The 16,902-nt window shown below is 50.5% G+C and overlaps 1 protein-coding gene across 1 annotated transcript in view; it reads left to right on the top strand.

Moving 5' to 3' along the window:
* Positions 1 to 16,902, top strand: part of CASZ1 (castor zinc finger 1) — a 195,083-nt gene that overhangs the window by 87,552 nt on the left and 90,629 nt on the right. The window contains exon 3 of the mRNA XM_066334522.1: positions 6,404 to 6,463. The gene's annotated coding sequence lies outside the window, so the exon portion shown is untranslated. The remainder of the gene's footprint in view (positions 1 to 6,403; positions 6,464 to 16,902) is intronic.

Below are 16,902 nucleotides of genomic sequence, written 5' to 3'. Positions count from 1 at the left end.
CCACCTTGGCTCAGCATGTGCCACAGCTCCTGGGCACTGTCCGTTTTCCCTTGGGTCCTCCCTGATCCCCTCACCTTTGCCTCTCCCCACTCTGCCCCATGAAACCGCTTGTTCTTCTGCCGACTGCATCCAAGGCTCTTGCAGCTGGGATTTGAAAACCCTTTTCTTCCCCTGCGACTCCTTTCTCAAGCTTTCTTCTCTCACTCTTCTCCCTACTGTCCTTCTTTCCCCACACCCTTTCCAGTTCTTCATTTGTGCAGGGTCTTTTTCTTTCTCTCTTTTTTATAATTAATGATTAGCTTTAATTGGTTTGCTTAGGCAGCCTGACAGCAAATTAGCAGGAGCCAGCCCAGGGCTGCTGAATGCCAAGTTTGGGGACTGCTGTGCTTTACAGATGCCGTGGCGGGAGATGAACTCCTTGGGATCTCCCCTTCACACTCCCCTGTAGCTCTGCTGGGCCGTGCTGTGAGCTGGGGGTCTGGGACCTTCCCGGGTCCTCAATGCCATCTGTCCTGGGAAGCTGGGACTGGCAGTGTGTGCTGTCCCTGGTCCTCTGTCCCTTGCCTGGCTCCAGCACTCCCAAGGTGTCCAGTGGGCAGTGAGCTGCACAGTTACCTCTGGAATGGTCTGTGTCCCTTTCCTACTGTCCAGTGCTGGTTTTTCTCGTCCTTTTTGCATGATCCCCTTTATTGAGCTGGGCTCTGCTCAGCAGGTTTGAGCAGAGGGGACAGGGCGAGAGGAAGGGCAGGATCTCCCAGGGAGCACTGTACCGAGGGGACTCTCCAGCGCAGTGAAGCAGGCGGCTCTACCCAGTGCTAAAGGCAGGTAATGGGGACAGGGTGGGCGGAGAAGGGGGGCTTTGCTCTTTTCCTCCTTTGCAGTGGATTTTCCTTTGCTTTGCTTTTCTTGTCTTTGCCTTTTTTATAGCTCCCATTTTTCTTTTTTATGAGAGAGAAACTGCAGGGTTCTCCCAGGGCTGGGAAGAGCGCTTGGTCCCAGGCTGCTCCCAGCCAGATGGAGGGGAAAAGAAGGGGGGCAGTGGGCCCATAATCCTGGGAGGAGAGTTTTCCTGGTTAAAGAGGATTGGGGATAGAGTCTAGGACATTTCAGCATGTTGTTTTAGGAAGAAGGGGCAGACCGTGACCTATTTGGGAGGCTTGTGAATTTTCAGCACAAAACTTTGCTGGGAGCACTGGCAGCTGTGTAGCCTTACAACTGGGGATGGAGCTGGTTTGTGCTGCACTGCTGGTGTTGCCTTGTAATAGCAGCCAAAAAGGGGAGAAAAGGGAAATAACAAATTTCCCTCTCCTTCAGCCCAGGCCTTTTCAGCTGAACGGTCCAAGATTGGCAGGAAATGACAGCTGAGTGAGACTGCTCAACTGGATCTATAGAGCAGCCAAAATATTCCAATCTCTCTGCAAAACCAGGAAGGTTTGTTGGGCTGGTGACAGCAGGGTATGTTTCTTGTCCCCAGGAATCCTGGACTCTCTCAGTTGTTCTTCCTTCAGGTGTTAAATGGGTGATTTGCCCATACTGGACACCAGTTCAACCCTCCAACTGAGTGTTAATATCTACATATGCCTTTTTATGGGATCCAGAGCACATATAGAAGTGAAATCAGAGAGATGTGGTGTCTTCCTGGGATTTCTGTCATGGAAGAACAGCCTTTTTGTCAGTCACAGAGGTCCCTGTTGCATTCCAGATTCATGAAAGATGGAAGCCAGCACAAACACGTCTGCTCTTAGATCTGCGTGTTGTTCAGCTGTGAGTGTACTGGCAAACACCATGCTGTGCTACCTTGCTGCAGCCTGGCCTCTTTCCCAAAGACTGGTACGATTATAGCTCACTCAGGTGACAACACTGATAATGCATGTAGTGACTCGAGCCGGCAGGGCTCCTGTGCAGCTCAGAGGCCTCAGTCACAGGGCTCCTGCCCCTGCCCTGCCCAGGACATATGGCTGTACACTCCCTCACAGCTCTCATGTCCCTCCCCAGTCCTGACGACACTCTCAGAGTCCCTCACATTGCTTTGTCCAAGTGTTTTGGACCTTAGTTGAGCTTTGGGCCTCTGCAGAGTAAGGCCAGGGGATGAGTCTTCCTGTCCTGAGGGAAGAAGGATGAGGAGAAGTGTGGTAAAAATATTTGCTAGAAAAGTCATTGAGACCTCGCAGCCCGTTTCACTTTTAGGTGGTCAAGGTATATTCCCACAGCGGATGTCTCTGCAGTACCAGAAGATATATTTGATTTGTGGCAAAACTTCTGTATTCTGTCCTTGCACTTGGATAGTCTTCTTTTTCTTTTTCACACCCCACCCCTTCTTAGGTGGTGTTTTAAGATGCTTTTCACTTTGCTGTTTGTGTCTCACTGCCCTTCAGTGAACCAGAAGGGGCTCAGGGAGGTGGCCACACGCTGAACACCCTTGTGTGACAAAAGGGCTGGGACAGATCCAGCTGGTCATGACCTAGGCTGTGTCATCTGTTGGTCAGTCCTGTGCTGACCTGTGTGTAGGACTAAATCTGCTCAGGTGTTTTTTGCCAGGTGATGCTTGGTCCAGGACGGGCAGGGACTGTACACCCAAACCCTGTAGCCATAGCTACAAGTGAGGCACTCCTGGTACTCATCAGAGCTTGGGGATGGGCACTGCTGGGGTGGCTGGATTCCCCCTTGTAGGGCTGAGTGCCGAGGGCTCGGCATCTGCTTGCTTTGCAGTCTGTCAGATTTATTGCTGTTACTATACTGATCAGGACCTTTTCAAAACTTGGTAGTGCCACTGGAGTGTCAGACACTGCACAAAGTTGAAGGAAGGCATGGCTGCCTCTCCAGGAGAGTGGACATCCCTCTCCCTACCGTCAGAGCTGTCTCTTCCCTTCTGATTTTAGCAGTGTGGGTGCCAGGAATCACCCCCTCCCTTTGCAGTTTAGGGGTGCCGTGATAAATCATGTAGTTCTTGAAAATTGAAAAGCAGCTGAGGGGCACCAGCTATTTCACTATAGAGCTGCAGGGGGAAAACTGAGGCATGGAGTTGAAGGTGCCTGAAGATGTCCTCAAAGCTCATGAAGTGACCACTGAGGGATTTTCCCACCTGGGCTCCAAGGTTCTCAACACAACCCATCATTGCAAAGGAAACAAGGGGAGCACTTGATGCCTCCTGTCCTGCCCTGCCGTGCCTTTGGCTTGTCTCGCTGCCCTTCCTTTCCTCTTTTGCTCTGGCATTCGCTGCTCCCTGCACATGCCCTGACTGCTGCCTGGACAGCCTGAGCTGGCTCCTTTAAGGCAGGCACGCCGGGGGACTGCACGCAGTGCCAGCCTTCGCTGTGAGTGCCTCTCGCGCTTCCCCCTTGGAAAGTTTCCTGCCCAATTGTTATGTGCGATCCGATCTGAAAGTTGCTCTCTAAGCTTCTTGTCACATTTTGACTTAATGAAGTGCAACTGGAGTGGGAATTGGGGTTCATCACGCCAGTCTCACTGCGCTCCCTTGTTGTCAGAAAACAGGGGCGGTTGGGGACCGTAATGCAACGCTGCAAGTCGTTATCATTCCGGTCAGTCTGTTTAACACAAAATTAAACAAAGAACTAATTAGTGCCTCATGAATTAATAAATGCGCAGTTGCCGGGTAGGAAGGGGAGGAAGGAAAAAAGGTTGTTGAAGGAAAGATACTGAAAAAGTCGAATTAGGATGTTGTGTCAAGGGGAAAAAAAAACTGAGTCCACTTTGGCGAAGTTTGGATCCATTGGTTTCCTTGGAATAAGCTCCCCTCCTCCTCCTGCATCCTGCATGTCTGCTCTGGAGCAGTGATGAACAGCAGGCACAGGGAACAGGCAGTCTTTCAGTGCTTCTTCAGGGGGGCTTATGAGAAAGATGGGAATAAACTTTTTAGCAAGGGCTGTAGTGATTGGACACAACAGGGGTGATGGTTTTAAACTAAAAGAGTCACAATTTAACCTAGATATAAAGAAGAAAATTGTTATGGTGAGAGTAGTGAGACCCTGGCACAGGTTGCTCAGAGAAGCTGTGGCTGCATCATCCCTGGAAGTGTTCAAGGCCAGGCTGGACGGAGCTTGGAGCAACCTGGTCTAGTGTAAGGTTTCCCTGTCTATGGCAGGGGAGCTGGCCTGTATGACCTTTAAAGGTCTCTTCCAGCCCAAACCATTATAGGACTTCATGATTTTCCAGTGATGTTCTCTAGAAGCTGGATCTGGGGTCCAGTAGCCAAATGCAAATACTTACCCAAAGCAGATGTGGGAGCTAAAAGGGGTGGGGTAGAAGCTCATCACTGGAAAGGAGGAAGACTTCAAAGACCTTCATGGTGAGCAAGTCTCCTCTCTTTGTCTGAAGGCTTTTTTTCCTGGGGAAGCCACAACTGGCACAGTAACAGTGTGTAATCTCAGATTAACCGTGTCCCAGCAGCCCTCCCCCTGCTCCCTGGCTCTCTGGCCCCCTCCCCACCCCGAGCAGCGCCGTGCCTGCAGTGGGGCTGGGCAGGAGGGCCCTTCCCACAGGTGCTGTGCCGTGCCATGCTGCCAGTGAGCGGGCTGGGCTCTGGCACATTGTCAGGCAGGGAAGCAGAGCTGGGGGAGGGAAGAGTCCATCCTTAAGAGGACATGTCAAGTACAATTAGCGTTATCTGTCTAAATATGTACTGGGAACACAGAATACAAGAGGAGGCCTGGCTGGCTTTAATGGAGACATATGCAAGGTCATATTGCCTCATACAATCCCCCAATCTGATTTGGGGATTACACATTCTAAGTAAATTGGCGTTATTCCTCTTGCATCATTGATAAGCTGCGGCCAAAAGAAGAAGAGTAAAAAAAAAAAAAAAAAACAATTAAAAACCCAATCCCAAGAATTGATCGTGCACAGGGGTTAGGGAGTGAAGGCAGGAAGGCAGAGAGTTACAGGCAGAGAGCTCGGGAAAGAGGGAGAGAACAAAAGATAGGGAGAGAAAAACAGTGTGACAGAGTGGCAGAGAAAGCAGTGGAAAGAGCAAGGAAGAAAGGGAGAACAAAGGGAAAAAAAACTGTGGAAGAAGGGATGCCAGAAGGACCAAGGGTGCCAGAGTAGGAAGAGCACCTCAAATCAGGGTGCTGTTACTCCAGCCATGTCCTCTGCCTTTTTGGCATCAGGATTTGAGTGGGAAAGGAAGGAGCCAGGCTAGTTATGCACTTTCTTCACCCGAGGGGTTGTGTCCTCCTGTCCATCCATCCATCTGGGATATCTCACCAGCTCCTTCCTGCGCTGGGTCCCAGCCAACACGTGGCATCTATCTTTGGCAGTGGCAGAGTATAAGTGACAGGGGAAGGCTGTCCACATGCACAGAGCACCAGGGCCCTGGAACACACGAGTGAGCCATGGCAGCAGCACAGGGTCCCCTGCATCCCTCTCACTTTAGTCCTACAAGGGACCCAGGAGGGTCTCAGAAGGGCTGAGTCACGGCACACGCTGCTGCAGCTGGAGAAGGGACCATGCAGGGAGCCAGCGTATGGCATGGACAGCTGGGGGCCCTGGCTTCAACCACGGGCGTGACCTCGGGGCAGTTTGTCATTCTGCTGCCACCCTGGGCAGTTGGGAGAGCTGTCTTGGCAAGGCTGCAAAACAGGGGCTACAGGAATGGGCCAGGCACCCTTGCCACTGCGCATGAAGCCACCTTGTGCTCCTGGCCACCTCCCAGCTCTGGGAGAGGGAAGTCTCTGTCTGGCTGCAGAGTATTCCTCCCCCACCCCTGAGCTCTCCTCCCACCCTGCCTGCGCAGAATAACCCCCTCCAGAAGTCTCATGGCACGGCTTTTATGCTCTGTCACATTTTTGGAACATATGGTTTTAAATAATTCAATTTACTTTTCATGTATTTTGCTGTGACTTTTTTTCCCCTGTCCCTTTTCTCCTTCTTCTTCACTCTCTGCATTCTCCTGGGTGGAAAATGCACAGATGAGTGGATAAGGGGGTTCAGTGACATGGGACCCAGGCCTGCACCCCGTCTTCTTGTGCCCCACAAGGTGTGCAAGGGAGGCCTCACTATTAGCACACTTCTGAACTTCTGGGGAAGAGGAGTCAATAGAGGAAATATGAAGATTGGGAAGGAAAAATCTGGCATGGAGCAGAACGTAACCTTAGATGTGTGGGCAAAGTATGGACAGACCAGCCAAGGTCTGTCTGGTACCTGGGGAGCAGGATTCAGGCCAGTAATAGCTGCTCTCCACGTGAAATTATTCCCAACCCTCATTAGGAACCTCCTGCACAGAGAAGTGCCGTGGGGTGCATGGCCAGGAGCAGGAAAGTATTTTGTTCCCTTGTGGAGGGTGAATGTCCCATGCTGGACCATGTTCTTACCCAGCTTTTGTGAGCCTTCCTCTTACTCAGGTGTGCCCTATGTGTTAACTGGATCCTTTCTTTTCTCACTCCAGAATGAAGTGAATTTAGAGCCAAAAGCGAGGCAAGAAACGAGGCCTTGAAATCTCCGAAAGGTAGGAGAGACTTCAGACTGCAATGGGTATGTCACTATGCCCTCCTGGGTTCTCTTTTCCTCTGTGTGTCTCTCACACTTACAGCCTGCTCACTGTGGCCATGTCTGCACTAGAACTTCTGGAGCTGGGTTGTTGTCACTCGTGAAGAGAAATGGAAACAGAAGAAGGTGAAGTGCAGACATGGCATTTGTGTGTCCTAATCCTGTCTTTGTCTTTGTACAGCAGTTGTTCTGGGCACCTGGTTTTGTCACTGAGGGTTTTCCTCAATATCTTCTATACTGCCTCTATCTTTAGAGCTAAAAAAGTGTATAAGGATTTTGGTGAAAGGGAACTGCTTTATGTTCATCCATGTGTGCTGAGGGAGATGATATAAGGTCCTTTCACTGAATAAGATGCCGTCTTCATCTACTGTGAAGTTTTGCTGAGCTCAGTTCACATAATTCAGATGGTGATGTGCATGTTCTCCTCCTCTTCTGGCACATTTTTATCTATTCAGATGCAGAACCATGGTGGTAGTGTGGAAGCATTTCTGTGCCTCCAGCAGAATCAGGGCTTTCCTGGGTTTTCTCTTTACCTAGACCCTCATGGTCTGTCTTAGAAGAAAAAAACCCAGCTTCACAGTCTCCTAGAGCTGAATGGACACTTAGTCTGTGCCTGGTAAGAGTTAGAGGTCTAGAGCTCAGGGAAATGGAAGATAATACTGCCTCTTAAATGCCTTAACTCCATATGCTTGGTAAGACATTCCCTATGCCACCTCAGATGGTTGCTGAGAAGTCCCTGCCATGCTGAGGTGGTTGGGGCTGACCCCAGGAGGACCATGAAGTTCCTTGTGTGTCACCTGGAGAGTTCCCACTCTCTCCTCACATCTCTACCCCCTGCATCACCAACCACATCTGGCCTGTCGCATTGCTCTCCTCCATCCCCAGGCACCAAGACAGGTCTGAGGGCAGGAAAGGCCTTGGGGAGGGTGGGAGATGCTCTGCCCTGTGAGACATTACACAGAGGTGCCAGGGGCACTGACTGCAGTGTGTGCACTTAGAGCATCCCTGCAGCAGTGGGGACCCCCAATGCCCAGTTTTGGGGAGCTCATGGGCTGAGTCCGAGCAGCATCTGAGGGGCCCAGGCTGGCTGGGGTGGGAGGGGGCCCCAGGCTGGGCTGGCCAATGTCAGAGGTGACCGGTGGAAGGCCAGTGTTATGTAAATACTGCTGCTGTAACATGGCAGGCCTGAATGGTCCTATGCATCCATCCATCATTGCTGGGGAACAGAAGCCTCCCTTGGAGCACGGGGGGCCAGCAGTGTGGGGCATGCAGACACAGGCAGCATGTGCCCTACTCATAAACTGTTTGTTTTCTTTTTGTCTCTCTCGTTTCGGGGCACCCCACCGAGAGCAACTCTCTGTTCTGTCCTTGCAACCTCTCCCCCAGCCTTCCCCCCACCACTTCAGGCCTTCCTTTTCCTCCCTTCTTTCCCTGGCCCTTAAAAAATGGAGGGGAAAAAAACGGGGGGAAAAAAAGTCCCCAGTTCACATTGCGGCTTCTTTCTCTGACTTCAAAGGCTCCTCATCATTGTTTGGGATCGGCAGGCAGTGGCCCTGAAAACGTGATCACAGCCGGGCACAGTGTAGGTCACCACTGAGCGCCATGCTCCAAGTGCTGAAAGGAACAGGCAGATTCTTCCCTTTTCATGCTTCACAACCCTGGTTACAGCACTCTGCCTCGCCCGCGTGCTCCTCGCTGCATGGCTATTCTTGCTCTTTTCTCCTCCTTTTCCTCCCGCCCTCCCTCTCTCATTTCTCCATTCGTTTGCTTTCATCCTGCCCCTCTCTGTGCCCAGCATCACACACTTCTCACACTTTCTTCTCTTCTTTCCATTACTTTTCTTTCTCACTTTCTCCTGCCTGGCACTGCTGCCACTTCTCTCTGTTATATGAATCACTGGTTTATTTCTCCCTTTTCCCTCTTCTAAAGGTCAGGTTGGAGGTTGATTTCCTCAAGCTCCCTGTTCCTGTTTAGTAGCAGCCTTCCTCTGACATTTGCCCATATTTCTGTCTTTGCCTGTGATATCTCACTTGCTGCGCCCAAAACTACAGCAGTTCTGTTTTTTCTGGATTAGCCTAGACAGCTGACAGCCCTCCCTGCAAAGGTGTGAGCCCACTGCTTTCATGTGCAGTGGGTTTATCCCCCAAAATTTAGCCTGGCCTCACATGGGGAGGTAGCACACAGTGCCTGCTACCAGTGTCAGCTTCCAAACTTGCGCTTTGGCTTTGCTGGTTAACCTGAAGGAGTGAGCAGGTAGGGTTAGTGCTGTAGATGAATTTGGAAAGCCAGGCACTGACTTAATATATATCACAGGGAAATATTTAAATCTTGTAGGTCTAACGTGGAACATGACACTGATGGTAGAGCTGAGGGCAGAGTTAGATAGGGATAAGGCAGAGGAAAACAGGCCTGACAGTTTAATGGGCATCCCAGAACACTTGCTCAGTGGATTTCCATGAGGAAACAACACTGTGTTGTGCTGAAGCTTGGGCACGTTTGGCAGCACAGTGAGCCACAGCCAGATGGCAACTCCCTGCCTGCAGAACATCCCCCAGTAATATCTGGAGCTTCATTTTGCTGCAGGGGAAGAGCCCGGGACTCTGCGCCCCTCCAGCACCCATCCAAGGAACAAGTACCCTCTCTCCACCCCCGGAAGGGGAGATCATGGTGTTTGTGCCTCCAGTGATTTGTGAGGTTGTTTTAATGCCGAGGAGCCCACCAGGACTTGTCTCTTGCTAAATAGGCATATTAAGGGACATTGCAGCAGGGGTTATAGAGTAATAATTTGTTCTAATGAGCTGGTGTCACGTTCTCCCTGGCTGAGCTGTGCCTGAGCAGGAGCCGTGGTAGGAAGGGGCTGTGCTCGCTGACCTGTCAGCCCAGGTTAATGAAGTACCACTCTGCTCGGGGGTCAGAGAGCAGGAGTTCAGCCAGTCAGCAGCAGCTCAGGGGCCCGGAGGGGAAGGATGGGGCTCTTCCCTGAGCTGAATGCCCCGGGGAAGGTCTGTGCCATGCTGAACGGAGCAGCAGGATGTACATTATGGCACTGGGATTTCCATACTGTGCTGGTGGCTTGAGTGCCACAGCAGCCTCATCAAACTGTCTGCAGGCAGGAGTGAAGCTGCCACAGCTGAGTGCTGGCTGAGGCTTGTCCTCTGGCCTTGCAGGAGAGCCCAGGTTGACACACTGGGAAGAAGGCTGGAAAAGTAAGAGAGCACTTACGTTACACGTGCTTACAGACATGATGGGATGGGTGCAGGAATGTGGCCAGTGGTGATGACCAGTGTGTAGCTAGGAAGTCTACAGAGAGACAGTACTAATCCTTATCCTTGTGTGCAGAGTGTATGAGCAGCCAGGAGTTCTCTTTGTCCTTCCTCTTTCTCTGTCTCCTCCCTTGATACTCCCCCATGGCTTAATGAGATCCTTTGCCTTGCAAACCTAATCAGTTTCTTTCATGTCTTCTGGGTACCTGGGCAGGAAAGACACAGGAACTTTTGCCAGTCCCCCAGCGACCACCCTTAGGAAGCAGGTTGGTGGCAGGACAACCTGGGTAGCTGCAGTTTGAGCAGGGCTCCACATTCTGCAAGAGATGGCAGAAAAAGCCACAAACAGGGAATCCTGGTCCAGCTGCTGCCTTGGGGACCCATGGCCTGCCTTGCTTCTGTGAATGACACAACCCCACCCATGCTGGGGTGGGATGGTGCCCTTGGCCACACCAGCACCCTGAGGTCTACAGCACAAGTCCTGTATATCATCTTCCTCCTTCTTTTCCTCCCACTCTTTGCTCCCCCCCCGCTTCTCTTTGCTTTTCCCTGTCTCCATCTCTCTCTCCCTTTCATCTACTCAGAAGGCTTTACTCTACTTCCTTGTCACCCTAATTGATTGCATTAACCTTTCAGCGTATTGGATTTCCCCAGCACCGTGCAGAGAGCACTGTGCAATATGCTTATAATCCAGGCTGTAATGGACAGGGAGCAGTCAACGAGCCCCTGCTCCAACAGGTTCTGCTGACAACTTCTTCCGAGGGCGGGGGAGTGAACCGGGGGACCTGGGGCATGGCTGTCCTGCAGCCCTTGCAGACCTGGCCTCAGTGCTCCCCCCTGAGCAGGCTTGTGTTAGCTTGTGGGACTGGAGGCCTTGGAAAAGGATACAGCTTCTGAAGCAGGGAGGAGATGTTATATTTGACCTATTACTGTATTACTGTAATTTTTCCTAGTGTTTGAGCACCATTATTCCCTATCTGCTTGGTCTACAGTTTTCTTCCATCTGTTCAATACTAAATTAATGTTCACTTTATGTTTAGGCACTTGTTGCTAGTGGCAGGATGAGAAGACAGTATCATGGAATCTTAGTGTTCTCACATCATGCTTGCCTCTGCCTTTTCCTTTAGGATGAGGATACAAGGGACAGGGGCAGCTTTCCTCAGATTTCAAAGAAAAGCATAGGAATATTGTGTTGATGAGAAAGACAAGCACGAAGGTGCAGAGAAATCAGGAGACAGAAGCCCTGAATTGGTTTCTCAGGCTTGGTCTTGGATAAATCCTTTCACTCTCTGGTGAGAGTGATTTCACTTTCATTTTCACCCAGGATGTTGGAGGTGTTGTTTTGGTGCTGCAGTCTGCAGGAGGGCTGGGGAAGATGGAGGGCAGTTATTGCTGCTGCCTGGGCAAGGGATGAGAAAGTGGCTGCAGACAGGCAGTGAAGCTACACAGCCGAGTGTAACTTCTCACGCTGCCTGTGAGGTAGGAAATAAAACCACAAGATCAGTGGCAGGAGCATTTGAGCCTGTGAAAGGCCTGGCAGACTTCTGGTGATCAGGGCACAGCCAAGAGATGTTTTGGCATCCTCTATTTTCAAGGACTGGCATGATGGATCTGCCATAGAGTCCTGGCCATGGTGCCCCCTTTATAGTCTCCTTGCCATAGGCTCAGTTCAGCACAGTCCTTTGAGCACTAGGTTGAGTTTTGCTTAAGCCAAAATCATTTAAGCAAATATTTAAGAGTTCCGTTTGACGTGGACCATAAGATGAGACCTGGATTCTTGTGAGGCCCTTTTATAGTTCTCCTTTTCAAACAGCATTTAGCACAAGATGGTTCTTCATTTATGGTTACAGCTCACAGTGTAAAACACAACAATAGTGGAAGGGTTGCTGATCACTTTATAGGTCTTTAGTTCAAGTTACTTCATCTTGTTAAAAGCAGTTACTCTGAAGGTATTCACTCTCCCAAGGGGATGTTTAGAGCTGGCCTTTAGAAACTTGGCAAGTTCCTGAGCACACCAAGAGGAGGGGACAGGGCTGTACCGTGCAAGGTAAAGGTAAATCCTCACTTTCTCCAGGAAGGACCGTGAAATGACAGGAGTCAGAGGGAGGAAAAACTTTATTCCAAGCGATCATTCCAAAAAGTGGGAGGCTTCTTACGAGCCAGAAGGTAGTTAGGGTAGGGACTTTATTTTTAGGTTAAATAGACAAGAACTAGGAGCAGGAAGCAAAGGATGAGAAATCTCAAACAAACTAGAGAGAAAGCGTGAGGGAGAGCAGCACCTCCTAAATGGAAGGGTAAACAGGCACTCCGAGGCATTAACTTAATTGATTGTTCTGCAACAGGCTGAACGCTGTGTTACTCTGTCACCGTGGCAACAACCCAAAAAAATTGTCAGCCTGTTTGGATGAAGTGAAGCGAAACATTCTCTAATTTGCGGTGATCCGGGTGTTTGTTTTCCTTCCGAAGAGGCGGGGGCTCTATTGATCTATTGTTTGCACAGAGCTTTTTTTTTTTTTTTTTTTTTTTTTCTCATGGTGATACGGGGAAAGCAGAAGCCCTGGGGTGTGCTCCCGGGGCAGGTGAGGCAGCAGGGGTGTCTCTGCTGTCTTTCCACAGATGGGCCTTTGCAGGGTGGCCATGCAAAGCCAGCAGATGCTCCAGTGGTAGGAACCATCCCGCAGAAGCTGGAGGACAGGGGAAAGTGTTTGGGTATGAAGAATTTGTGGCAAAAGCCTTTAGCTGTGATAAACTTGTGCTGGGGCTACTGCTTTGGTCTATCCCATTCTTGCCCCTTTGGGCTCTTGCAGTTCACAGAATCATAGAACCACAGAGTGATGGAATATCCTGAGCTGGAAGGGATCCACATGGGATCATCAAATCCAGCTCTTGGCTTTGCCCCGGACAGCCCGAGAAGTCACACCAGTTCCATCTGTATTGCAGTCTCTGGTGTTAGGTGGAGTCAGAAACAACCGCCTCAGGGACAAGAGCAGCTCTGTCCCCCTACCAGCTCCCTTTCCAGATCCATGCCATTCCATGTTATGTGTGCAGACCCGTGTCTGTGCACAGCCCGTGCTTGTGGGAACGTATCGTTGAACACTTGGGGGAGTGACAGGAATCGTATTTATCCTTATCCCACGGCTGCGGGAACATAATGAAGTCCCAGCTTTGAGTTCTTTGTTACAGCAGAGATGAAATCCCTGGGCCAAAGGAGGAGGGATTTTGTCTCCTGGGATATGGGGTCAGTCTGTTCCACGGGTCTGTGTGGGGTGGGAGATGGGGATGGCCACAGTGGGATGGGTGACTTGCTGCAGGCACAGCTTGGGGCAGAGCCAGGGGAGCCACACAGATGGGAAGAGGTACCAGAAGTTGTGCAGCGGCTTGTGCACCTCGTCAGCAGTGTCTGGCCCTGCACAGCCCTGGGGGCCAAGCAGGAGCTCTTGGGGATGCCACTCGCTGTCAGCACATGCTTGGTTTCAGAGTGAATGTCGCTGCAGCAGTTGCTTCAGCTGTGAATTGATTGTTCAGTCAGAATGGGAAAGTGCAGGGGACTAGGGAGCAAACCCACAAGGCCAGGGGTGAGCAGCAAAGCCTTGTGCCAAAGACATGATGCCAGGAGACGGGGGCTGTGGCACGGGAGGGGAAAGCTGTCAAAGAGGTGCCTTACAGGTCTGCGGTGGGGGGAACAGGCAACAGTGGCTCAGAGCCAGTGGTAGCATGAGTGGCAGAAGTGGTTCTGAGCCAGCAAAGTAGAGTTGAGTTTCCTCGTGACCAGGGATCAGTAGGAGGGACAGGCTTGACCTTCCTTGTGCTTGGCTCTGCAGAGTGGTTTCATTCTCCTGTTTGGGGTTTTCTGCACCCTGGCGGCCTTTGGGCACCCTGGGGGCAATCCCATGTTTCCCATACAAGCTGATCATCCTCATTACTCCTCGGCAGTGCCCCAGCCCATGCACAACTAGTCCAGCTGCTGTACAAGGGCTGTCTAGTCGATCCCTAAGATTTCAGGGAGAGCTGTGGAATATGTTGGTGCCAACTGCTAGAGAGTGTTGGTTTGTGAGGTATGCAGGGAGAAAACCCCACCATATATTCCTGTGCTCTTCCTGCCTTCCCTCCCAGATCCTTTCTCAGTTGTCCTAGGGGCTTTTCCTCTTCCAAAACCAGTTTGCACTGGTTTTGCTTTATCATCCTTTCCCCCTTCTGTCTCTGTCTTCTCTTCTCCTCCATTTCATTCTCTCCATCCAGTTTTTAACTCTTCTGCTCTGTTCCTCTTTTTCACAGTGTACATGTGGGTTGGGGATAAGTGACTGGCTGGCGGGTGAGCAGTGTTCTGAGGCACTGTGTCACACTAGGGCATTTGCCCCAGTGCTCCTGGTGGATGTGTGTGAGTGGGCTCACCATGGGCATGGGAGAGAGGAGTTCTGCATGTCTCTTGGGAGAAAGCTGAGCTGCCAGTGCAAGTTTGGTGGTTATCAGTGTCAGGCGAAGCTAAATAACCCTGTAACTGGTATGAAGGTGAATTCACGGTCTAGTGAGCACTGAAAATATGAAAGGCTCTGAGACAGGCAGAATGTGGAGAGGGGAATACAGCTCGCCCATGGCTCAGGGAGTGGCGTGTTGCTAGAGCAGTGCAAGGACATGTGCTGATGCCATCCAGATCATCAGCCGTGCCAAACCGCCTTTTGGGGGGCTGGACAGAGCAGGGGGGTGCTCAGGACTGCAGGTTCAGAGGCAAATGAGACATGCACACATTAATCTGGCAAGAACACCCTTAGAGTATGTCTGTGGGCAGCCACATGTAACTGCACAGTCCTGTTCACATGTGGCCAAGTGCCCACACAGTGCCACAAGGCCATGCACATCCGTGTGCACAGATGTGCAGACAGCCATACCCACGCAGGCAGGTAGACATTTCTGCATGTTGTCCTGTGTGGAGATGCTTCCACAGCTCCATAAACATGGGGTCACAGGCACACCCAAGCTGCCGAGGCAGTGCTTTGCTGCCTGTGTCAGCTCACAGTCATGCCAAATTCCTTTTTGGTGTAACTACACTCCAGTCAGGCAGCACAGACGGATTTATCCCAGCATATCTTGGATGTCTGTGTGGTTACCTGCTCTGAGCAGGAGAAGACTTGTGGGAAATCTATTCTCCTTCCAGCTGGGAGAGGCTAATGCCTTGGAGAACCAGAAGATGTGCAGAGAGGAAACCCCCTTCAGCTCTTCACCTGGAGCTGGTAATCTCCTTGCACCAAATCCCTGGAACGGAGGAATTGCATTTGAAGCCCAGCCAGTGGTGATTTAGTGTTAGACATTTGCAAAGGAGACTTTGATTAATTCGTAGTAAAATCAAGTAGCACTTGGGTGCCAGCACCACATTCCAGGGTGAGACAGCGACCAAGGTGCACGCTGGGCAGGCTGCCAGGTGCCTGAGCAATCCCCGCGGAGGTGGCAGCGCCATTCAACCCACAGCCTCTCCCTGCTTGGGCTTCTTAATTATTAATTTATTTTTCTCCCTTCCTTGGCAAAAAAATACTATTTGGTAACGACCTCAAATTGCAAAATGCTGATGATTTGGAGAATGTGTCACAGAAGCTCCAGGGTGATAAAGGGGAGACGAATCCCAGCCAACAATCCGGCTCAGCCAGTTTGCCTATTTATTAAAGAAAAAGCCCAGATCATTAACTTTTTTGTTGTTGTTCTGTTTGCGGGCAACTCCCTGCTGGTAACTTTCGGGTGCCCAGTAAATTAAATCAAGTATCGGCCTGGTTCTGGGCAACCTGAGCTTCTATTTAGAGCTGTGAGAAAACTGGCTTCGTTTATGTTTGCACGTGAATAAACCCTTTAGGGTACCATGCAAAAGTGTTCTCTGGCATAAACGCAGTGTCAGAAAATCCTTACTCTCGCTGCCTCGTGGAGGGTCAGATATTGTAACTGGAGAGCTGAGCTTCTCTTCTCCTCCCACTGCTTGTTCACACAGTTAATTGCCCCTCGACACCTCACTGTGCCATGCTGGTCCCCAGAGAAGCAGGGCTGGAAGAGAGCATCTGTAGGCACAGGCTTTGTTGGTTTCCCCGTTTGCCTGCTTGGTTTAGTTGTTGAATAAAGAACAGTTTAGGGATGGGCTTGCTTGCCTGGTGCCTCTGTGAACTCCAAGAGTTCCCTGTGCTATCAGGAAAGGGTGATTACATCCCCCTCCTCTGGAACATCCCACGTGTTTGCTGAAGTAGTGCTTCAAGCTAAATCAGTTTGCTGAGGGCTCCAGCTTCCCTTAATTCAGTGTCAGGACCAGGCTTGCATGGCCATTATTCAAGAAGTTTTTATCAGAAGCACAAAGCTAGCATCTGCCCTTCTGCTTCCCTCTGGGCATCACCAGCTCTCCTGCCCTGGCTTTGGCACACGGAGACTCGAGGGACTGCCTCACCAAGCCCATTTGCAGGCAAAACTCGTTCCAGCTCCTAGAGAGTCTCGACTGTTTCACTAGCTGCGGGAGCACGGTGGCTTGTCACTAGTGCCTGGCACAGCAGCTCAGAAAACCTGCCAGAACCGAGGAGCTTGTGTGGGAAAAGGGAGCAAAGACACTGCTCAGATTGCTAGCTTCTCCCCTTCCTTCTTCCAACCCAGCTCAGCTAAACTAGGACTGGATTTTAAGTTTTAATCTCAGCTGATATCCACACACTTTCTCCCAGAGGTAGCCACCTTCTTCCCTAGGCCTTGCTTATGTCCCTCTACACTCATTTCTCTGGTGAAGCCTGCCCAGAACCGTGTTCATGTGGATGCTGATGGGAGAAGAAGGGTATTTTTCAAGGTTTCTGCTGGGTTTTTTTCTTCTGAAATATAAGGATGTGCAATTTTTTTAGTTTCAATTTAGCATTGGAGAATTTTATAATTTAGTAATTAAAATCTCTGATAGGCTTTAGAAATTGCAGCTAATTGAATTTAATGGGAAGATGATTTTCAGTTTTATTTGATTACCCGGACCCCTGGCATTGGTATTTATGGGAAAAAAATGGGAAATGTGCTGTGTGGGCTAAGATGGCATAATTGAATTAGGGCTAATCGGATTTCTTCGTCATGAATTTCACTATAATTTTCCTATAATTTTCCATTAGATATCTAGTTTACAAATATTCACAAAGAAATG

This window comes from Sylvia atricapilla, chromosome 22 (assembly GCF_009819655.1).
Source record: "Sylvia atricapilla isolate bSylAtr1 chromosome 22, bSylAtr1.pri, whole genome shotgun sequence".
Classification (NCBI taxonomy): Eukaryota; Metazoa; Chordata; class Aves; order Passeriformes; family Sylviidae; genus Sylvia; species Sylvia atricapilla.
Note: the sequence above shows the minus strand (reverse complement) of the source record. Positions and strands in the feature narration are given on the sequence as shown.